The sequence below is a fragment of the Nyctereutes procyonoides genome, unplaced genomic scaffold (genome assembly GCF_905146905.1).
Source record: "Nyctereutes procyonoides isolate TBG_1078 unplaced genomic scaffold, NYPRO_anot_genome, whole genome shotgun sequence".
Classification (NCBI taxonomy): Eukaryota; Metazoa; Chordata; class Mammalia; order Carnivora; family Canidae; genus Nyctereutes; species Nyctereutes procyonoides.
Window position 1 is genome coordinate 4,950,692 of NW_026575145.1, and position 14,005 is coordinate 4,964,696.

The following is a 14,005-nucleotide window of genomic DNA, read 5'->3' on the forward strand; positions in this document are numbered from 1 at the left end:
CATCTTCATGTCTGTGTTTTAAAAATTATAATAAATCTACAATCCAAAGTGGAGACCAGGGTTATGGCTTCTGTTTTCATTTCATAAATATTCCCTTTATTATTGGAAGCTGAATTGTTCAAATCCCATATTAATAAAATTTGGCAATTTTGTAGGGTTTTCTACTCTGTGCTAGCCATAATATATTTTTAGAGTTAGAAAGCTATCAACATAGAACCACAGTTATTGTTGTATTTTGATTACTTAAAATACCTACACTATAAAACTAGTGTATATAATACATTTCTGGTTATATTTCTAGAGCGTTATACTATTTTGGAACATAACATATTACTAGGACTTAGGATTTCACTTGTATTTGTTTGGAGTCAATGAATTATTACTAAGTGATAATTTGCATTACTTTCTTGTATTTAATATATGAAACAATTTACTAACTTATTGTACTATTTTTTTATTTGCTTTGCTTTTCAAAACAAGTGACTTTTTTATACTAGTCCCATTTATTTCCTCTTATGTCAACATTTTTTCCCCAAAAATGATTTGGCATAGTATAAGCATTTATGCTTGAGGTTAAGTTGCTTAGTTTAGTCATATGCTTTAAGGAAAAATATTTTCTAAATAGTATTTTATACAATGCATTTTCCATTGTTCCATAAGTTATTTAAACCCTGTTCTAACATTCCTAGAAACTGAATTTCATTTAAATGTGTACACTTTAAACTTCTTTTGAATGTGTATATCTGTGTCACTTCTCGAGTGACATTTACCACACGGTGTATTTTTCAGTGAAGTCTAATTAGAGACAATAGTTCTCCCAACCTGAATTATATTTAATACTATGGTTATCTATATTTTGACAAGAAATATGTTTTTACTCAGGAACAACAATTTGTTTGAAAAATAATTTAACTGACTTAGATGTTTATTTCAATGATGAATACTACTCTCTCATTTTCTTAAGTCTTCCATCTCTATACTTAAGATGAATTGTGAAATCTCTGTAGAGGTTATCATTCATTCTGGTCAGCATGTGTACTCAGAGAATTAGGTACATAATTGCTAACTCTTTCCTGAATTGTTTAGGTTTGAATCTAGCATTAAGCATTCCATGGTAAATTATTTCCTAAAAGCCTACATTGGCGCAACATAGTCAAAGAAAAAATGAGATTTTTAGGGCCTGTATTGTTACTATTTTAAACATATTGGTTTAAATTCCATTTAAAAACTGAAAGAAAAAAAGGATTAAAGATCTTTGTTCTATCCACATGAAACTTTTTAAGTCGATGATTTCATCTTTTTTGAGCTCTAATCAAAATATTTAATGGGGTCTAGGAAATGAATTTTCCATCCTTCCTGATAATCTTCCCAGCCTTTAGCTTAAAATCAATTAAATGACACCACTAAGCTATTTTGAAAACTTTGCTTAGAAAGAAACTCAGTATGTTTCTTTTTCAACACAGGGAGCAGAGTTTTTAAAATATGATTAAAAGAACCTAAAACTCAGGCAGAATTCTATCTCACAGATACCTTAAACTCAATGAATCTTTTGTAAGCAGAATAATGTCTCCCTATCCTCATATTGTCCATGTCCTAATTTCTGGGAGCTGTGACTATGTTACTTCACACTGTAAAGGAATTTTGGAGATGTGATTATTAAAGACTGACATGGGGAGATTACTCTGGATTATCTGAGCGAGTCCAATCTAATCACATGAATACTTAAAAGTTGAAAACCTTTTCTGACTATGGTCAGAAGGAAATATGATTATGAAAAAATGTTCAGAGAGATGCAGTGTTGCTGGCTTTAAAGATGGAAGAAGGGGATTACCATGAAATATTAAGAGTTGGAAAGTACAAGGAAATGGATTCTGCACTAGAGCCTCCAGAAAGGTACATGGCCCTGTCAACACAATGATTTTAGTCTACGATGAGTTTTGTTTGACTTTTAACTTACAAGACTTTCACATAATAGATGTGCATTGTATTAAGACATGGAGCTTATGTAATGTTTTAAATCAGTAGTGGTAAAGTAAGACACAGTCTGAAATAGAAACTATGGATCTACACTCAAATTGCATCTTTTCACAGTTTTTTTTTTTCCTTATTCAGGGTATTCCTATACCTTTGATATTTATTTTCTCCCCTATATTATAAGTTTCACGAGGGCATGACCAATTGATCAACAGTTTTCCCTGGTTGACTGTAAGTCACATAATATTGTACGGACCTCATTTGTGTTGTGCCCAAGTTTGCGAATCCGAGAAACCACCAAGGAGCCGACACCGATGCAAACACACGAGGGTTTATTTACAAGCTCGAGCTTGGGTCCAAGTATACCCGACACAGTGGAGCAGGGACTTGGACCCCGAGGCTAAGACGCGTGGCAGCTTTATAGGGGCCAGTGGCCAATGGGATTGTGACACACATAGAAAGTTGCACAGTCATGTTGGTCTGCACACAGGTGGCCAATTGAATCACAATTTACCCTACAGTGACCATTTGAACTGGTCTATCACTCTGGTCAGAATTTGTGTGCAGTTTTGGTGCGCACAAGGCAGGGTTACATTTTTAAGAGCAGATTTCCGATAAGGGTGTGACCAGCGGCTTGACTAGGGTGGGGCAGCGCCTTAAGCAATAAGCAGGTCATGTGGGGGTCATACAGGAGGTGGCGGGTGTAGCACAAAATGTAGTTAGTCCTGCTCTGCTTGTCCAGGGGTAGGGGATTTTTGTTAAATTTCCTGGGTCCCACAATTTGCCTTATCATAGCTATATGATCTATCTTACATGTTTGAAATCAAACTTACAAAGGGGGTTGTTCTTGAATACATTCTTGTTGTATTACCAGGGGAGTAAAGCAGAATAGCGAAAGGATAAAATTTCCAGGGACAAGAGAGAAATAGAAAATTGAGAGGTGGAGTATGGGTGATGGAGAAAGAGAGTAGAGATCTGTCCACAAATCTGTGGCACATATTTAGGAGTGATAATACTTGGAGGGGAAGAGAGAGATGACAGTGTGTTGTGCCTCCAGAGGCTGGGTCCCAGGCATTAAAGTCCAGAAGCTGGCATGGAAACAACAGAGCTCACTGTCTAGAGGGCTTTACAGATCGTACAATGGGCATCTCAGCAGGAGCAAAGGTGCACTTCTGTTGTCCATAGGAGGTTTTTTTCCTGCCACCATGGCTGTGTGTCAAATATTAGAATTTTAAGAAAATCTGGGTTAACAAACTGAATGTTTCACCTATCTGGCAGAATAAGAATTCAGAATTAACTGATATCAAGAAAGCAACAATATGTCTAAGACACCTGAGCAGCTATATTAAAATGTAACATGTTAAGTATAGAAATATTTTATATTCCCTTCAAACGGTGGATTGCTACATACTATGAAGTATTTCAGCACTCAACTTGCATATCTATAAGTGATAACCCTGATGAATTATATACTATGATCTCATTTTCCTCAAAAAAATGACTAAAATATATTTAAGGATCCAATAAAAAATTAAAATAGACTATAGAAAATGACTACAATGAGCCAATAGTTAAGGAATGGGAATTTGAATAAATAGGATGCTGGAGTTAAGTAGGGTAATAATTATGAATGAAATAAAACACTTATTGGAGAGAATAAAGAAATGGCAATTGTAGTAGCTATCTCCCATTCACATTTGAGGGCAGGAACTAGAATCTGAGTTGCTGTATTGTGTTAAATACTTTGAAGAAAATGTTATTAATAAGGTGTAAATCAGGTTGTTAGGGGAATGGAGGAAATAAAGGAGAAAGATAGGTTGAGACTTTCATAAACAGGTGCTGCTACTCTAAAGATTTCTGAAAAATTACTGAATTTAGGAAATAAAATATTTGTGATAGTGTATATTTTTTAAGCATATAATTCTTTTTAGATTTATTTCAGAGAGACAGAGAGAGTGAGAGAGAGAGTGCACAAGTGAAAGAGTGGAGGCAGAAGGAGAGGGAGAGAATCTCAGGCAGACTCTCCTCCACTGAGCAAGGAGTCAGACACAGGGCTTGATCTCATGACCTGAGATCATGACCTGAGCTAAAACTAAGAGTCGGATGGTTAACCAACTGAACCACCAAGGTACCCCTATATTTTATTTTAAAAAGAAATAATTTTAAACATTTAATTAAAAAAATTTAAAAGTTCTCTGTGATTGTATACTAGCAGAGGTGTTAGCCTGTAATGATTTCTCTTTTCAGATTGATTTTTATGTATTCATGCTTGATAGCTTCCACTGTTCCCTGGGATATCTCTTTCTAGTTGATTACCTCCTATCAAAAAGTGTTTTCAATAATTCCCATGTGATCTAACCTTTCATTAGCTTCAAATGTAATTTCTGTTCTTAGAATGTTGCACTTTGAAAAAGATTTGTCCAATTCATCTCCTTGTAACTTTGAGAAGCAAATTCCACTAATTCTCCCTCCCCCTGCCACTTTTTTAATGCAAAGTCCTAAGGAGTTTCCATGAGCATAACTCTGGCTATTTATTCAAGTGAGCTAAATGGCAAGTGTTTTCATGTGATGGCCTGAGTTCATATCCTTACAATTCACCCTAAATTTGAGCATTTCCAGAGAATTTATAGGAAGCATTCAACTAGAATCTGTTCTAAAGGGATCCCTGGGTGGCGCAGCGGTTTGGCGCCTGCCTTTGGCCCAGGGCACGATCCTGGAGACCCAGGATCGAATCCCACGTCGGGCTTCTGGTGCATGGAGCCTGCTCTGACTATCATAAATAAATAAATAAAATTTTTTTAAAAAAAGAATCTGTTCTAAAGGATATCTTTGTGACATATTAGATAAGAAAAATTAGAAGGTTGATGGTATAGTTTAAGTTCAAGGATAACAGCCTAACTTAGGGGGAGGCAATGATTCTGAGTACTGAACTGAAATCATTCCTGGCCCAGTTCCCAAGAACTCATGGCTGAATATTAGAGTAAATAAGGACTAAACAAAGTTTGCCATTTTAATACTATATTCACCAAAAAACTTTGAGAAGGGTGACTATCACAATCATTGGTAATCACAACTTACCTGTGATATAAGACAGCAATAAGTTGACAAATCCAAACTAAAAAATCTTAGCCTTGTAGGGGAACTCAATAAATCGATTTTTCTGGGCATTCACCTTCTGGCTGGGAAGACATTACTGTATTCAACTGTAAAATGGGGATACATAATGAATTATGCTCTAAATAATTATTTTAATTTGTTTAGTATATACCAAGTCAATGATATTAGACATGGCATAGATGACCGAACAGAGGTAGATTACTGGCAACATCCTAGAATTATCTTTCTAAGTGAGAATGAAACTACATTCACAGCAGAGGGGGCACCACCGAGTAAAATGGTGCATTATTTCTGCTAATTAGGAGCCAGATGTAATTTTAGGTATTTCTGCCAACCTAAACTTTTCTGAAATTTTCTTCACCATTAATTTCTTGCTTAATCTCCTCATTTAATTTACTAGTCTTTAATTAAATTATGTCGTTTTTTAAATTCTCCAGATTTCTTAAGCAGGCAATTGCAGTAATACACATTTTTAGAATAGTGCTAATATTCACCTTGGCCACAGTGGAAAAATAGTTGTTGAGAGTAGGTACCTTTTCTTTCTCCTGATCTCACAGGTGCACCAGCAGTCACAGTTCCCCAGATGCACTGCATCTCTTCATATGCATCCTGCAACTTTTCAGGACTCTATATCCAAGTGCTCAGGCATTACAAGGCATCTAAAGGATATATTGTTTCAAACAGACTTTAATAGAGGGATAACCCTAAATGCCTCCCTTTAGTGAAATCTATTGGATGAAAAATAAAATTGGATGGACATAAAAAAGTAATTTTTAGATTGTTTACTAAATGTGTCTATGTAGTCAGGGGAATCTGCTGCTTTAACACCTTTGCTCTAGAATCTTTCAACAAGAATTATAACTCTTGAAATATTCTGACTTCCTCCACCCCTGGTTTAGGTATTAGGCTATATAATAACAAGTGGATTATGTGTGTAATCAAGCCTAATATTTTGCACAAAGCATTTTATTTTGAAAATTCATTTCCTTTAAGACAAAACTCAGAAAATGCACATTTAATACCATATCTAGTTTCAACAGCAACAAAAAAATCAAAGTCTTTTTCCTTTCTTATGCCCTTTAAAATTGTAAGCATGATACAGAAAGCCCTTTAAAATTATAAGCATGATATAAATGTCCATATGTATACTTGTATATACATTTTTAGGCTTATCAACATTCTCTTCCACATGCTGATAACTTAGTAATATCTCGTGTATTTTCTCCTTCTTCAAATCTCCCAACAGCCTCCTCTCCTCACCTTCTGCTGATTAATCTCATTTTTAATGCCACTGAAAACTTCTACATTTTGTCACAAATGTAACAGTGTTCTCTTGGTTTCATTTGCCCCATTTCTACTTCCAGCATGCCTGGCACAGGTCTTCATTACAGATCTTCTTTTCCCACTCATATGCAGTAGACAGACCTGCAAGACTCAGTACACAATGACGGTAGATATTGATAAATTTCTAAGGGGTGATTTCTTTAGACACAAGTAATGGGAGTTCAGGTAGAGCAGTTTTAAACCACTTGCTGTCTCTTTCATATCCTTTTTCTTGAGCCAAAAGTAAAGAAAAATCAAACCAGTAGTACATTGTCCTGGAAAAGTCTCTAATGTTTCTTAAAAATCTCTTCCTAATGTGACTGGAATTAATTGCATAAATACAGATATACTCACACCCACAACTCCCAAAATACATACTTTCTATAAATAAAAATGAACCAACAAGGAAAACACACGCACACAAAGCTTTTGGGGTCAGTCTGTCAATCTAAACTAAAACCATCTTTTGAAAAGAAAAATTATTACAACAGAATACATTTACACTAAAAAAAACCCTGTAAGATACCTTTCATTATTGGAACAGAACTTGCCCCTCTTTCTTCAGGGTTATCTAAAAAATGATAGCTGGACTTATATTTAAATACATTCACAGAAGTATTTTTTAGTGAAATAGTCATAAAACTCTCCAAAAGCAAATCCATCTTTCCTTCTAAATTATATGAAGTATATTTTAATGCTACAGATCATGATAAAGCTTAGGATACAATGATAGCTGATTCTAAAGTGGCTCATTTTTTGGCCTCCATTTTAACGCTTAAAAAAATACTTAAGTATGCCTATTGAGTAATCTTACTAATACATAGTATACCATGGTTTTTATTAAGCTATGAATATATTTTTAAATTAGTAGTATGATAAAAATATTGACCAATTTTATTAACAATCGTAGATTAAGTATAGATAAAAGCTCTGTGAAAGCCAATGAAATTTCTGCTAACCCTATATCCTTATTCAACTTCTTTCTGTATTACCATTTCCTGAGTATTTGTTGAGTATTTGTTTCCTGAGTATTTGTTTGATTTCAAAATATGGTATTCACCAATACTCTCCAGTTAAAAAATTAAACTGTCATAAAAGGAAACTTTCTCTAAATAATAAATGATGTCCCTAATTTTAAAGAAAAATGTAGAAGGCACTATAATTAGGCAATTTTCATCCAAACAGTTTATGTTGGACAATTTATATAAGCCCATAAGCCATGTAAATTTTACAATATTACTTGGTTTCTAAGCTCATGAACTAAATTAATACTCAAATTGAAAACTCACTCTTTTTACAATGAAAATTTGTAAGTGCAGCTATAACCAGGGGAAGCAACAATATTTGTCAGCTATAGCTTTAAAATCATTATTTTACAGACGTCAACCAACTATTTTATGTAATTCCTAGCCACTCTTGGAAAAAGTGTTTTTTGTTTGTTTGTTTCATAAAAGTAATAAATGACATTATTTGTAATCATGTATAATATTTTTAAAATTCCATTGCAATTGAAAGGGTAATGCACAACTATTTTCCATGAACAAAATTAAATAGATGATTTTTTTTTTTGCCAGAAGCCATTATCCCCCTAATAGTTGTAGTCTCAAATGAGTTTGAGGTTTTCCCTCTCCCCCTTCTATTATTCAGAGCAGGGAAGCCAATTCAAATTTTAAGGGTAAATCACAGATAGTCTAAAAGTCCATTTTTGTGGCCCATTTCCATTGCTAGTGATTGGTTTAGTATGGATGTGTGATGCAATCCTGGCCAATGAGATAAATAAATAAAAACATCCATTGAGAGACTGCTTGAAATTGTTTCGTCAGTCTTACAAAGTTGAATAAGAGATAACTCCTCTTTTTCTAATGGGCATTGTCATTCCTGTATTTTATGCTTCTTATAGACTGTTGTAACTATTTCTGTGATCTTGTGGTTATAGTAGCTGGAGCCTAAGGGCACCCCACTGAAGGTGGTAGGATGGAAAGATGGTAATAATTTAGGACCATGATGATGTGACTGTGCTGCTAAATTAATCAAATCTGAAGCATACTTTTCCTTGAATCTTTTTATATGAAAATAAATTCTTATTATTTGAGCCTGTGGAGTTGGAGTTTTCTTGGTTTTGCAGTCAAAACATTAAAATAGGTATATTAATGCCTTCACCCCAAATTTTACATTTTATTTGCAATTCTTGTATCCATTGCCCCTTCAAGTTTAATAAAATACAGGATGATAAATTTTATATATATATAAATATATATATATTTTTTAGATTTTATTTATTTATTCATGAGAGACAGAGGCAGAGGGAGAAGCAGACTTCATGCATGGAGCCCGATGTGGGACTCAATCCTGGGACCATGGGATCATGCCGTGACCAAAGGCAGAGAAGTCCAACCAGTGAGCCACCCAGGCGTCCCTATGTTCTATATTTGAATGTGTAACCATAAAAACAACTATTTCCAATCTATATTCCAAGATTCAGATTCACTAGACCAGAATATAAATTAAACCTATTTAAAAGTATGTATATATAATATATATAGCTATGTACAATATCTTAGGAATAATCTTTTAAGGATTTTTAAAATATTGTTAGGTATAATATGAACTTAGTCATCAGCACTATAAAGTACAAAAATTTATTTGCATCCTTTCAAAATATCTTGCAGAGAGTATATATAGTTAACCAAAAACCAAGTTGTTTATCAAAGAAATGTGTATTATATTTCTGTCTTTCAGAGGTCTAGAATTTATAAAGATGTGAGAGGATCAGTGGCAGCCAATTCATGAGATTTAGTATAAATATTTAGTACTACTCAATAAATAATACCCCTATAACCCCAAAGAATTATGTATAGTCCTAGGGTAGTGGTTAAGAAATGATCTGGATTAAAAGTGGCTCTGCAATTAAACTCACTGGCTTTGTGACTGAGAGCTCATTATTTATTGGGCTTTGTGACTTAGAGGTCATTACCTATTACTCTTGTAAGGCTCATATTCCTACTTTCTGAGATGGATATAATAATATTCTTATCTCTTAATTGTCCCTAATGATATCTAAATGAAAATTAGTAGTTAGTACATGAATAATATATAATATGCAATAAATATGTTATTTTGGAATGCATATTGGCTATTCAATTATAAATTTGTGGGTTTTTTTTTGCCTTTTTTGCATGATTGTAATGCAAATAAATATTCTTCCTATAGACTTTTAATTTCTGATTTCTTTTACATATGTAAACCCATGTCATCAATTTAGTTTGTGTGTTTAGTAAATTATTTTGCTGCCATATCAAATAGTATTCAAATGAAGTAAAGATCTTTTGTACTCACCAAAATGCTATCATTCATGTTTAACTGCTGAGGATTTATAAAATGTTCTGTGAAAGATATAATTTAGGTGAAATTTTCAATGTTGAACCATGAAAGTACAAACACTTTTAAATCATGATGTTAGATACTGGATGAGCATTTGACCTTCAGTCAATTTTCAAGTTCCTTTCTCTTAGAAGCATAAAAGTAGAACATTTCTTATGGTAAAATTGACCACTTTTAGGTATGTTGCATCTGCAACGGGAGACTTATAAATACTGGGTAGGAAGTCATAGTTTTGAACAATCCTGTTTGCAGTGACCCTTATATCTGGCCTGTCCTTTGCTGGAACCTGAAAGCAATACTCAGTAGAATTGTTATGAGAGATACAGTTCCTGTGAGGAATAAATATTAACCTAGGGTGATTTCTGTACCTCCCCAGTGTAAGTTTCCTTTCATTCCCTCATCTGTGACCTATCATCTGAAGAACCAAAGAAAATAGCTTCTGGGAACTACACAGACTACTTGAAGGACACCTATCCTAGGACACCTATACCAGTAGAATATGCATCACTGCCCTGATGGAAAATTGTGTTTTCTGACCTGAATTTTTCTAAGTGAATCTACTGTCAAAAATGGCCTATGACATCCTGTGAGTCTGAATGCTTAGTGGACCCTAAGAAAACTCCCATGGGCATTTCAGTGTGATACTACATATACGTTCCTTTAGAAATTCATAATTAATAATTTCTTTACCAGAAATCTTAAAAACATCTCTAACATGAAAACAAAATTTTCAGTTAGATAAATGTTATTAGACATGGCATATTAGATACTATATATCTAAATTATCTTGGTAGGCACTGAAAAATACAAAAAGAATAAAAAGAAACTTTTGGTTATATTATAGGAAGCTACAAGAGATTATTGCCCCTTAAAGAAACAAACAAAAAGAAAGTAATTTAAAAAAAAAAAGAAAGTTAAAATAAGCCAAATAAATTACCAAATCAAAGAAATTTTTAAAATCCACTGGAAGACTGCTGATGAATTTAATTCAAGAAATTTAAATAAATTTAATTCAAAATAGTAAGGCCCATTTTAGGACGGAAGGGTCTCATGGCTGTTTTCATTGGTAAAATGGTAGGAGAAGAAGAAATCCTTTGGAATTTCAGCTACAAAGCAGGTCAGCAGCCATCTCCTACTTTTACCCATTGATATTCAATGAATATCTGAGTAATATGCTGAAGGCTAGGCAAAGCCATGGAAGCTAAGATATCAGTACATTAGGCACATGGGACCTCTTCCAAGTATAAAAGTCATACCATCAAATACTGGGACTGGTCAGCAAGACCAGATATTAAGCTAGAGCAGGTATTAGAAGGATAAGAGAATCCCCCAACATTCTTAAAAACCAGATACTACATTATAAAACCAGAGATCATCAAAGATTATTTCCCCCTTAAAACATTTGAAGCTAGTGGTGAGCTGAATCTATCAAAAGGTGCACAATGCCCCAACTCAGCTCAACTACAGAGTAGAGCCATACACTATCACTATCAATCTGTCAATGGTAAGGACATACTTCTTTTTTTACTTATTCCAGTCCCCACTGCCATTTTATACACAATAGCAGTATAGCATAAACATTTTAAAGTATCATGAAGAAGCAGGAGAATGGGATCTAAGATTAGGAAAGTAAGAAACAAACCCACAGATGGCCCTGATACTGTAATTTTCAGACAAGAGAATTGGAATAACTATAAAAATTATATAAAAGTTTACAGGGGGGGTGTACGTATTAGTCAAGTGTCTCCAGAGAAACAGAGTCATGTATGAAATACATCTTTTTAATATATATATGTACATATATATATTAAAAAGTATATATATATATATAAAATATATACATATCAAAGGAGATGGTAAAGAGGAGATTTGTTATAGGAATTTACTCACATGGTTACGGAAGCTGAGAAGTCCCATGATCTTCCATCTGCAAACTGGAGAACCAGGAAAGCCTGCGGTATGATTCAGCCTGAATATGAATTTCTGAGAATTAGGGAGCTACTGGTATAAGTCCCAGAGTTTGAAGGCCAGAAAACTAGGAACTCTGATGTCCATGAAGAGAATAAATGGAATTCAACTATTATAAGGTTCTTCCTGTATTCATAAAGTCAATTTAATAATATTATTTGAAAATAGACTGAAGGGGTGTCTGGGTGCCTCAGTCATTTAAGCATCTGCCTTGGGTTCAGGTCATGATGCCAGAATCCTGGGATTGAGTCCCACATCGGGCTCCCTGCTTCATGAGTCTGCTTTTCCCTCTCCCTCTGCCTGCCACTCCCCCTGCTTGTGCACTTTCTCTGTTAAATAAATAAATAAACAAACAAACAAACAAATAAATAAATAAATAAAATCTTAAAAGAAAAAGAAAATAGAAGTTAAAATGCATATCAGAATCTCTAGAGCAATCTCTAGAATAATCCAAATAACTTTAACTAAAAATTCACAGAAGACTTAAACTGAAATGCTAAAAAAAATTGATTAAACATAGAAAGCAGAACATAAGAAGCGGAGAAAAAAGGACAGATGGAAAAAACAGATGACACATGACAACATGATACATTTAAATTCAGGCATATAAACACTTACATTATATGTAAATGGACCAAACACTTCCATTTAAAGACAGACTGCCATAATAGATTGAAAAATAAGGTACTGTTTAGAAGAAATACTTCTAAGTTAATAAACCAGACCAACTGAAAACAAAATAATAGAAAACTACATTCTATGCAAACAATAAACATAATAAAACTGGTGTGGCTATATTAATGTTAAATTGAGTAGATTTAAAGGCAAAAGACACACTAGAGGTAAAAAAAAAAAGGATATTTTATAAGATACGTAAGTGAATCTGTCAAACACTCATAACTACCTTAAATATGTATGAATCTAAATACAGAACTTCAAAATATAGAAAGATTCAAATGACAGAAATATAGGAATATTAAAAAATCCATAATCACAGTTGAGAATTTAAAAAAGAAGGAAATATGGTTACTACCCACAAAAAAGTCTTCAATTTGGTAAAAGGAGTAACAAATATAAGATTAACACTAATTTACCTCAGAATATGATAATGCTAACCTAGAGTTATAGAGTGCTATAAGGGGACAGAAAAAAAGTAAAAATCCGAATTAAATTTTGTTTGGATGAATGTGAGGATAAGTGGTCTAGGCAAAGACAATATTGACACAGGGGAAAAAAAATCAGAATGCATTTGCAGCTTTATCATTACTGTGATCTTCATGGAGAATAGAATGTTTGATAAGGAATGGAATAAGAGCTAAAAAACATATTGTAACTAAATATATCAATGAACTAAAGAACAACGCATTTATATTCCACATTTTGTTCTACATGAATATAATTTTGAAAATTATAACTTTCAAATTTCTTCCACTACAAAAATAATAAACCATGTTTGCACAAGTTAGATTTTTCATAGTGTTGGAAATGCAATTTATCTCCTAGAGTCCATACAATAAAACACCTCAAGAGATTTTGTTAATACCATTGAAATAAACTTCTCCTGTAGAGGTGGAGATGATGATAACTTGAATCCCAGGTGTTTTCATATTTTACCAAGTCTCTGTATTCATCTATGAAATAACTTACATTTCCAAATTATTGATGTTAAGAAGAATCTTGACTTAATCAAAGTTTAAAGACCTGTGAAAATCATCAAACGAACCCTGCTAATAACATAAAACAATAAACTAGAAAAGAAAGACTGCCATATTTTGTTAAATCTGGAAGACATAGTAAAAAGACACTTAAAGGTGGTTTATAATTCCTGTTTTCAAGTGAGAGAGGGATTTTTCCAACATAACTTGTGTTACTGAGTGTCATATCCAGAGGATCTATGCAAACAACAGCAGGAACCTATGTTTTCTTATAGTGACTAAGGTCAAATCCAGGGATCCCTGGGTGGCGCAGCGGTTTAGCACCTGCCTTTGGCCCAGGGCGCGATCGTGGAGACCCGGAATCGAATCCCACGTCAGGCTCCCGGTGCATGGAGCCTGCTTCTCCCTCTGCCTGTGTCTCTGCCTCTCTCTCTCTCACTGTGTGCCTATCATAAATAAATAGAAATTTAAAAAAAAATAAGGTCATATCCATTATAGAAGTCCAGGGGAGGTGAAAATCAATGGTGAAGTCCGTGTACAACCCAATATTATAATTATCATCATAATCAGTATCATTATCCAGTCTT